This window comes from Canis lupus, chromosome 28 (genome assembly GCF_003254725.2).
Source record: "Canis lupus dingo isolate Sandy chromosome 28, ASM325472v2, whole genome shotgun sequence".
Taxonomy (NCBI): domain Eukaryota; kingdom Metazoa; phylum Chordata; class Mammalia; order Carnivora; family Canidae; genus Canis; species Canis lupus.
The window spans coordinates 9,698,481-9,709,635 of NC_064270.1; the positions used below are offsets into that span (position 1 = coordinate 9,698,481).

The 11,155-nt window shown below is 33.6% G+C and overlaps 1 protein-coding gene and 1 pseudogene across 16 annotated transcripts in view; both read left to right on the forward strand.

Moving 5' to 3' along the window:
• ZNF518A (zinc finger protein 518A) overlaps positions 1 to 11,155 on the forward strand; it is a 109,459-nt gene that overhangs the window by 9,858 nt on the left and 88,446 nt on the right. For 13 of the 16 annotated variants that reach the window (XR_007406768.1, XR_007406769.1, XR_007406767.1 and 10 more), the window contains 3 exons: positions 7,227 to 7,377; positions 10,316 to 10,365; positions 10,934 to 11,040. The gene's annotated coding sequence lies outside the window, so the exon portion shown is untranslated. The remainder of the gene's footprint in view (positions 1 to 7,226; positions 7,378 to 10,315; positions 10,366 to 10,933; positions 11,041 to 11,155) is intronic. The other 3 variants (XM_025466740.3, XM_035707662.2, XM_025466742.3) reach the window with 1 other exon arrangement.
• On the forward strand, positions 9,348 to 9,444 carry LOC112672669 (U6 spliceosomal RNA; annotated as a pseudogene).

The window sequence follows — 11,155 nt, forward strand, 5'->3', positions numbered from 1 at the left end:
TGAATTGTAGCATTTGCTATAAAGTAATTTAAAATCATAGGAAGTCAGATATTTGGGTTGCAAATAAATGAATCAAGAGTGTATTAGGACCCTGTGTACCAAATCATTTTGATTTTTTTGAGGGATAAATATAAAATAGAACTTACGTTTAAGAAGATTATGAATTACCCTGGGAGGTAAAACTTAAAAATAAATGATGTAACTATAAAGCCGTGTAATGAAGCGGTGAACAATTGCTCTACTTTAAATGGATATTTAGAGAAGGGAGAGATTAGTGTATATTACGGAGGGTTTCATGTCCCTATAGGAGATAGAATTGGAAAGGAAGTTTGACCAGTACTGAATGAAGATAGAAGGGGATGACAAGCCTGGTGAAAGGAAACAAGGTGAACAAAGATAAATAAAGATATATGTGTAGGGGAGCAGAAAGCATCTTAGATTTGGGGTGCTGTACATTATATATGCAGTCACTGTGTCATAATAAGAAAGATTAAAAAAAATAAGAAAGATTATCTGAACCAAAACTGTTGCTATGTTTTAACTTTTCATTTTGGACTCCCTCATAATTGTATACCAGTGTCACTAGCCTACCTGAGTGTAATTAGTTTGAACCTTTCTAGATCTGTACTTAATTGCATTAGCAAATTTAACTCTTTATTTCTCCTTTCTGTGTTTTAAGTGCTTATGAGACCACGATTTGGAGGGAGCTGCCTTTTATTATATATGTTATATATATTTTTTTATTCTATAAATTCTACAAAGTTATTCTTCACTTACTTAAAATGTGACAGGTACTAGCCCTACAGGTAAATTTTTTGAAAACTTAAAACAGCTACAAAAAAAGTAAGCCCAGAATATGTGTTTCAAGTCATGAAAAGATTATTATTTTGAAGGTACTATAGGGTTCTGCTTTTAAAATAAGTTTTAAGTTTTTTTGTACTTTTCTTCTAGATCCCTTTTAGACAGAGCCTTACATTTTTTTTCCAGTAAGTTCTTGCAAGCTTCTTTTGTTTTATTTCTAGTTATATATTCATTTGACTATTTTGAATTCAGTTATCTATGTAGAAAAGAATTTAGTAACTCAAGGAATGAAATAGTATACAAAATAATGACTAATTATACCAGTTTTTGTATCTGTGTAATGTGACAGGTTAGGTTACAGAGCTACATGCTGTGTTACAAATGAAAGGAAGCTAAAATCAGAGTTTTTAGTTCTTTGTTTAATGTTAAAGCAACTAGAATGTAATAAAGAGCATATAGATTCTTTTTATGTCATATCAGTAAAGCTAAAACTATAGAATGCCTTTGCTTTTTAATCTGTTGTAGAAAGCAAATAAAAGTCTATTAATGGTGCTTTTTTTTTTAAGATTTTATTTATTTTAGAAAGTGAGTGAGAGAGAGAGAGAGAGAGAGAATGAGCACACACAAGCAAGGGGAGGGGCAGATGGAGACGCAGACTCCCTGCTGAGCAGGGATCCCAATGTTGGGCTCTGCGGGGCTCAATCCCAGGACTGTAGGATCATGACCTGAGCTGAAGGCAGCTGCTTAATGGATTGAGCTACCCAGGCAGCCCTAGGAATAGTGCTTTTTGATTTACTCTATTCAGATGTTCCTTATCCTTGACATTTTACTTTGGGAATCATCTTTTTAAAATTTCTGTATATAATTCCAAACCTATGCTAACATTGCCAGTTCTCTGGTTCCTCACTTTTTATTTGGATTGTCACTTAGTCCCCTAATTTTCTGACTTCTATTTTTATACTCTGCAATATATCTTGCTTTCTAATACCATTCTAATAATATTTCTAAAATACTGCTTTTGTAACTTCTCTCTGCTCATGAACTAGCCATGGCTCTTGGTTACCTTTCAATTCAAGTTCAAATCTGTCCTCTGTAGTCTGTTCTCACTTAACCTCTCCATTATACATTTTCCCTGTGATCTAGATTTCACAGTGCCATGGGAGAAAAATGCTTTTCTTCCAGTGTTACTCCTTTTTTCTGGTCTAGATAGCCTTTGCTCCTCTTTTGCAAGTATAAGTCTACTCCTCTTTAAAAGATCATCACAAAACCTACCTTTCTGTGAATTAAATGCACAGCATTGATCTATCAACTTAAAGTCTTAAGGGTCTTTGGTGACAAGTAATAGAACTAGCTTAAACTAGTTTAAGTCAGGGTAAGCTGAAAAGGAGGAATTATTTTAAGGATATAAAATTTCCTAGAATTCAAGAGCAGGAATAGATACAAGCCTCAGTAAAGACTTGTGGTAGTAACATTGCCCTCTGCTTCACTCACAGTAGTACTCAGGAGAGTTGAGGATTCTCTCCCCGCCTTTTGGGTACATCTATCTTTTGGTCCACCATGCTATCATTTCCTAAGAAGATTAACCTGGTGTCTGTAGTTTGTGAGGTATCTTTCTGTAGATTTGTCTAGCTTATACAAATATACCCTCAAAGTATTTTTGCTCCTGACGTGAAAATGAGGATTTCCCTCCTAATTTAAAAATGTACTGGGGCAGCCCGAGTGGCTCAGCGGTTTAGCGCCACCTTCGGCCCAGGGTGTGGTCCTGGAGACCCAGGATCGAGTCCTACTTCAGGCTCCCTGCATGGAATGGGGCCTGCTTCTCCTCTGCCTGTGCCTGTCTCTCTCTCTCTCTCTCTCTCTCTCTCTCTCTGTATCTCTCATGAATAAATAACATCTTTTTAAAAAAATGTATTACATGCCTTCATCTGTAACTTCTCTTTTTAAAAACGAAAAAAAATCCACAATGAAATCTGAGTCAATTTCATACATAAGCCTTTTTATTTATAATATTTTCATGTGGATGGATGTTCTATAATTTACTTAATCATTCTTCTACTCATAGACATTTAAGTGACAGATACATATGTTGTGCATTTATTTCTGTAGGATAGATTGTTAAAAGTGAGGTCTATGGGAATATTCTTAGACGATGTGAAGGCAATTGGTTATTTTCAGGGAAAATATAAATTGTGAAAAGTGACTCAAGCAGTAGAAACCCCTAAGAGCCAAAAAACTGCAGAAGAGCTTGCAAAGATTTGTAAGGCCTAAAATCCAAAGAGGTCTCAGGCATATAGGGTATTTTTGGTGTAGTCATGTAATTTTAAGGAGTAGGCAATTCTCATGTTTACTGAACTCTTCCAGAGGAGGTGAAATGGTAAAAATTACTCCAATTCATTTTATATATTCTCCATAATGCCAATGTAAAAACTATTAAAGATAGCATCAAAAAAGAAAATTCTCAATAAAATTTTGTCAGATGAAAATTAACACTTTATTGAAGAATAATATGCTTAACTGATGTAAAAATAGTTCAGCATTATCCTTGCTGTTCATTTCTTTGTATAATATAAAGCTTTCCCACTGTCTGAAAACAGAACATTCTTATGAAACCTTTTGTAAGTTGAAATGATACAAAGCAAAGAAGCAGTTACCATTAATTTATGTGGAAAAATTTTGAATGTTCTCAGACACCCCAAAATAAGTTTATTCTTAGGCTTTTCTGATTTCCTAGGGGCACATCTTGCTGATAGAGGCATAAAATAATTGAAATAAATCACAGATACCCATAGACACTGTCCAAAGCTATGGCCTCCTGATGCTGACATATCTGAATTGTATTTTCTGGGAGAGGAGCTTGGCAATGCTGCTCTCAAGGCTTGGACTGCGTGCTGTCTCTATAACAGCACTGCAAAACAAGGGCTGAACATTGTTTTTACTCTTCAGTTTTTTTTTTCTAAAAACAAATCCTCTTTGGGTTTCTTTTAGTTAGCAAAACTAATGTAGGTCTTGTAAGTGAAGTGGTATAGTGTGAACTTTTGAAAAATGAACTTTCATAAAGCAGGGATACTTGTATAGAAAAATGATAGTCAAATTTAGGTCAGTGTTACACTTTTTACTCTAGTTTTTAAAGTTTTAGTTTTTTTAAAAAATTTTTTTCTTTTAAGGATGTACCAAGATTAGGAGGCATATTAGTTGAATGCCATTTGTTTTCTATATAAAATACATACAGCTTTGTCTTTGTGTAATAACACTGCATGCATAACTGTTACTCTGGTGGTGCCAACTTCCTTTATTTAAAGTAACCTCATGGCTCACAAATAAACTAAGCAAAAAAATTACTTCTCAGTATCATGAATTTATATACCATGAGTGACATAGATAACTTTTTATTCTCTTAGTATTATGTTTGACAATAATCTTATGGCTGTTGTATAGTCTTTTCCCTAGAGGTGTGGTTGGGTATCTGTACTGATGTGAATAGTACAATGTTGAATGATACCTATTTTGTTTTGATTTCCTCTTTAGCATTACCATTCCTCAACTTTGTGCTGGCATCAGTTTTACTATTTTAAGTTTGTTCAGAAAAAACTCAGTTGGTTTACCATAGAATTCACTTGCTTTGTTTGAGAATTTCAAAATTTTCATGGCTTCATGCCATTTTTTGATAAAGTATCGTAACTGAGGTCTAGAGGCAAAGAGGTCATTTTTGTTACATCCAAATGTAAGCTATTTACTGTGCTGTGATAAGGAAGTTTGCCAACGTGAAGGCCGTAATGGTCCAAGGACATTTTAAGAAACATTGACTTTAGGATGACCAGTAATCACTATAAACATTTTTATGTGTATATTCTTGACTTTTTACTATGAGTTTGTATGGGTCCATGTGTTTGTTTGCTTATCCATCTATTCTTGATACACCTATCAATATTTGATATTTTTTTCATTGAATGCATCTTGGGTATCTTCCTATTAATAAATGTAGGCTTACAATATTGTTTTTAAAATTGAATAATATTTTGTTGAATGAAAATAACCATTATTTATTGGTGGGCATTTTATCATTTTTGATTTTGTGATTTTGTAGACAGTGCTTCAGTGAACATGATCATTACCTTTAGGATACATTTCTAGAAGTGAATCAGAAGTTATATACTTTGTTCTCAGTCATGTATAGATTTACATTATCTGGTGTATTATAAAAATATGTGTGCAGTTATGTATGTAATTATAACAATATGAAGTTATATTAAATGTAAGTAAGTATATATAGCAAACCATAAAGATTGTATCATTAGTATATCATAGTGCCTCTATTACTAGAAAATGAAATTTTGAAAATGAAGGCATACAAAATACAAGTCCACATTTTTATTGTTAGAGTCAACAGATAGAAACTTAACTCTGTAAAGTTGCAGTAGTAGTTTGTGAATGCTTACTCTCAGTTTCCATGTATATGTTGTCGTGGACTGGTGACAAATGTTTCATGGACTGTTGGCAGAACATATTTTTAGTACCACTATTTTAGCCTAGGAGCCAGTGTAGAAAGGGGAAAAGGGAGCCTGGTTTGGAGTTTGTGTCTCATCCATATATGGTCATTTAATCCTCTTGCTTTGGATATGGTACCCACTCTCAACTGTGTCTGGTATCCCCTGTTTAAGAGACTCTGTGTACATTCTGCAGAGAATAAACCTGCAGGCATCTGCTGTGGTGGGGAAATAGCAGTAACCTAGCATGTGGAGTGGGGAAGAGAATCCTAGAATCTAACCAGAGCTCAAGCAGATTTCTCCAAATTTCTCTTTGTTTTAGCTTTCTCCTCCCTTCTTTCCATTTCATAGTTAGTTGGTGCTGCCAGTTCCTAAGCTTTTCGAAGATTCAGAGTGTAAAATAGGTTAGTTCTTAGCTTTCCCTGCTGTCTGGGATTACATTTTCTTGGCTCTGCAAGGTCGTTCACTCATTTATCTGCTTTCCAGCATCTAGAAATTTGTTGCTATTGCCATGTCTCCTGTTGCCTGTTGTTAATTTTTCTTTAAAGACCTCTTACATATTTGTTGTGTTGTGTCTTCCTTTCCAGTCTTTTCTGCTTTTTAAAAAGCTGTATTAACAAAATATTTGCTTTTATTTCTATTTCATAGATTTTATTGACAGATTTCTTCTATTATATATTTCCTTTGTTAAATTCTTTTTTTTCTCACTGAAATTTGATTTTGCTGACATATTTACTTGAAACTTTATTCCAGAAAGAGTATATATGTAGTGTATTTTCTAAATCTTTGCACATCTAAAATTGTGTTTTTTTCTTCACATATGAATTTTTTTGTGTTTAGAATTCTTAGGTTAATCCATTTTCCTCAGCACTCTATAAACATTATTCCATTGTCTTCTAGCATTTAGATTTGTAAGTAAATGTCTGATTAATATGATTTGTAAGTAGAATGTCTGATTAATACTGATTTCTAAAAAAGAAAATATTGATTTCTGATTAAAGTTGGCAGTGCTGATGAAAAATCAAATACCTTATTAGGTAACTCTCCTCTACCTTTTTTGGTAGCATTTCATTTTTCTTTTTTAAACTCAAAAATTGGGACACCTGGGTGGCTCAGTGGTTGAGCATCTGCCTTTGACTCAGGGCATGATCCTGGAGTCACGGGATCAAGTCCCACATCAGGCTCCTTGCATGGAGCCTACTTCTCCCTCTGCCTGTGTCTCTACCTCTCTTTCTCTCTGTCATGAATAAATAAATAAATCTTTAAAAAACAAATAAACTCAAAAATTTAACTAGGATAAGTTGTAAACATTGTCTTTTTTTTTTTTTTTTTTTTAACATTGAGTCTTATATTCTCTTCTCACTAATAATCTTGCCTGGCATTTGAGGAGCCTTTGATTTTGAAAATTCAGGTCTTTTAAAAAAACCCAAAACTCAAATGTTATTTTTTTTCTTCTTTTCAAAATTATTATTTCTCTCCCATCTACTTTGTTCTCTCTTTCATGGCAGTATGTTCTTAGTTCTTACAGAAATTGCCAATTACTACTTGATTTTTTTTACCTCCTAGGCTTGTCTCTTTTTCTGGTAGTAGTAACTTTTATGTAGTCACTATTTTTCATTGCTGGCTGGGAGAATGAAGAGAGGTTTCTCTTAGTGTTCAGTTTATTTTCTCTTTGTTGAGCTACTGCAGCTCGTGATGTTTCTGCCTACTAACTTCTGATAGCATTGGTGGTGGTTGAGATGAATTCTTAAAGAATGAACCAAGATTTTTTTCAATTTTTTAGTTAAAAGGAGGGGAGACGTTAATATTTTTTTCCTGACAACTTACAGATAATTTACTTATGTGGATAAAGGACAGAACTATTAAACACAAAATAGGCATGGATATAGGAAGACTTACCTCTGTTCAGAAAAAATTTCCTCTTTATATCTTTCCCAACAGCTGGTGCTAACAACTCCCAGTTCGACCCCTGGACTCAGCTCAAAACTCTGGATTCATTCTCCTCTGTCCCATACCTCAGCTTGACCTTTTTATCACCCCAAAGGGTACTACATGATCTTCCTCTCAAGTCCTCACTTTCTCGAATCCCAAGGTATGTTCAGGGAGGGAGTGGGCAATTTATGTTCTTTACTTTCTTACTTAGGGCATGGAGATGCTGATTAAATATTAATCAGCATAATCATTATTATCATTAGTTAAATGAATGTTCTCTAGTGAAATTCCTCTTTAAAAGTGGTGCTTGATACTGGCTTACCATCTATTTTCATTCTTCTCTCTCTGGACTGTTTCTTACCTAATACCCCGCAGTATGTGTATGGAATGTTTTTCTGGTTTCTAGTCATTTTGTAGAACTTTATTACATATTTTGGCTTGTGTTTTATTGGGCAGTTGGAAGAAGAGGGAAGTCAAATGCGTAAGTTGCCACCTTGGTGCAGGCAAGGTTACTTGAAAGGGCTAGGCATACTTTTTGCAAATAGTATTCTTTCAAGGCTTGATGAGATGTTAGTCAAGTCTTGGGTAATAATATGTAGAGAGAGGGCACTAGTTTAAATGGGAGATTTAAAATCAGTAATCCTTGTTGGTGGTAAAGATTGAACTGTAGTGAAAAGAGCATTAGCTAGTAGGTTGGAAGATTAAAATTATAGTAAAATTTCTTTTTTTTTCTTTTTTTAAAGATTTTATTTCTTTATTCATGAGAGACACACGGGGGCGGGGTGGGGGGCAGAGACACAGGCAGAGGGAGAAGCGGGCTCCATGCAGGGAGCCTGACGTGGGACTCAATCCCGGGTCTCCAGGATCACACCCTGGGCTGAAGGCGGCACTAAATCACTGAGCCACCCGGCTGCCTCTCTCTTTCCTTTTTTTATGTTATCTGAGAAATTCACAACACACAATACATTTTTTGCCCATAGGTGGCAACCCTAAGTATAATTTGCTACCAATCCTAGTATAATTTGCTTTCACATACTATAGGTTGAACATAGTTGAAGACAAAATAGAATTTCCAAATTTAAAATTTGAGTGTAAATAACAAACCCTAAACTACCTAAAATACACAAACTTCCCTAATACTGTATTGTACATGACATACATTAAATGTAAAAAATACTGATAGTATTAATTATTTAGCAGTTACCAAACCTAAGTAAACGCTAAATGGATTTCTTAATAAGATCCCTTTCATTAACATTGGTTTGCCTGTGTTGAAAGGACATACACTTTAATGAGTGGATTTTGTGACATCTGTTTTGGCTGCCATGCATCCTACTTAATTATTTTCTATTCTTGATATCCTGGAAGGGTGAGGTTGCTGAATGGTCAACTCTCAAACAATATATTAATGTATATGTCCTGCCTCTTCCTTCAGATTGTAAACTGCAGTAGGGTGGGGAACTATGTTTTTGAATCTTTCCACAGCATGCATCAAAATGCCTCACATTCATAATAGGCATTTTTTAGTGTTATTTGATTGAGTTGTTTCAAATTCCACTTTTACACTGGTTGTCAGACTCTGGGGTATGTGTTATAAGAAAAATTTTAAATTGTGTAGATATTTTGAAATGGAGTTAATGATATTTAGAAATATTATCAATCTATTTTAGTATCATGCATATATTTTTGGACACGTGTAATATTACTGCAAGAAGCAATTTCCCTTTTGCAATAAAACCCATGATACAGACTCTCAGGTGTATAATAAAAAGGCTTGAATATGGATAATCCAGATTGACCACAATATGGTATTCAGCCAAATGGAGAACCATTATAGGTGTGCTTAGAAGTTTCACATGTTTGAACCTCACTCTCAGATTTTGATATGGTGAAATCTCACTCAGTAATTATGATGCTTGTCACTGTTGAGAATGTAGCACCCTGTAGGCAATCTTCTCAGTTGGTGTGGAGTATCCACCAGATGTCATTGAACTTTCTTCTAGACATTTATTAGTTTTTCTTACTTTTGAAGAAAAAGTTTTTACATTTTGCTTTAAATAATATAGTAAAACACTTTAAGTAAAAGTTTTAATATTTTACTGAATTACAAATAGTATGTAAAACTAGTTCGTGCTTCCGCAGCACATATACTGAAGTTGGAACAATACAGAGAAGATGGCCCCTTGCAAAGGATGACATGCAAATATGTGAAGCATTCCATATTTTGTACAGTTCCTGAGCATCCTACTCCCCTTGGCAGATTAACTCCGAGGAAGTGATATGAGTCAGAGCACAATGTGTGGCAGTGAATAATGAAATTGTGATTTTTCATGACTAAAAAAAAAATCAGTAAACTGGTACCCTGCTAATGAATTCATTATCAGTTTAGTGTATATATATATATATATATAAAGACTATTAAAGAATGTGTTTTTTAGATCCAATCAAAATTACTAAGTGTGAGAAATATTAAAAGGGTTTCTTAATATGTAAAGTAATTTAGCTTTTAATTATGTTCCCTTAATAAAGGATTTCTGAAACAAAGTTTCTAGTTACTTAGATTCATTGAAAAAAATTTTTTAAGTTTTTATTTAAGTAATCTCTGCCCAGTGTGGGTCTTGAACTCACAACTCTGAGATTAAGATTTTATATATTTAAGATGAGAAAAGTAAGAAAATCTAATTCCCCTAGTATACATTTTGATATCTTACTGAACCTTTAGTATGCAGATTCCATTCTTAGCAATGTATTGTCACATCTTACTACTTTACTATTTTTTATTCTTTTGCAGTTTAACTCCTAATGTGTCATTCCATAGTAATCACATACAGTAATGATAGCTACCATTTATGTAGCACTTTACGGGATACTGTTCATATGTTTTCTCATTTAATCTTTACAACAACCCTGTGATACTCCAATACTTAACAAGTTTTTTTATATCTTTTATGTATATGTTTGATCAACATTCCTATTTTGTGTCAAAATGAACTTTATGAAATTTACTGAATACTTACGAAAATTCAGTGTTTGATTTTAGGTGAGTTAATGTGGGAAAAATTCTGGGAAAGTATTAAATTTTTTTTTTCACTTTATAGATGAAGAAACGAAGACAAAGATTGAGACTTATCTAGAGTAACACAAACCAGTAAGTGTTGGAATTAATGGAGGTGGATAGTAATGAGTGTAATCTCATATGCCAAGAGCTTTTCTTGCTGCCTTCTGCCTGAGTTCTAGGGACAGGAGCCAAAAAGCCCAAATGGTTGGGAACCAAAAAGGTAATACGTAGGCTTTGATAGTACCCCAGCAAACTGTGCTATTCCTTTTCGTTTCTTTTATTCTTTTTCTTTTCTTTCCTTTTCTTTTCTTTTTAATCAGTTAGTAATGATAACTTGAAAGAGCAGATAATGTCTTCTGTTGTTGTTAGATAAATGAAACTTATTTTAAACATATATATCCCTGAAGCACTAAGGAAATAGAAAATCTGGAGAGAAGCCTGTTGAATTTCTCACAAGATAATAGCCATAGGGTCAGGTAAGGAAATGAGGAAGTTAATAAATAGTACATGGGTGTAATTGGTGACATGTGTGTAATTGGAACTTAAATTTTTATGGTTATCATTAAGATTTTTAAAATCCTGTTTAAATATTGTAATATCAATTTAATATAAAAACCTTAGAGCTTAAAGGTGCTTATCCAATTATGGTTTTCTTTAGATGACAAGTTGGAGCTTGCCCAGTGTCACAGATCAGAGACGGAATTAAAACTTGTATTTCCTGACTTCCAGATTAGTGTTATTTCTACTTCAAATTATTACTTCTTGGTAAGCTGTTCTTAAAATACTTGTTTTTTTTATATCTTTTATGTATATGTTTGATCAACATGCCTATTTTGTGTCAAAATGAACTTTAAAATATGAAATTTACTGACTACTTATG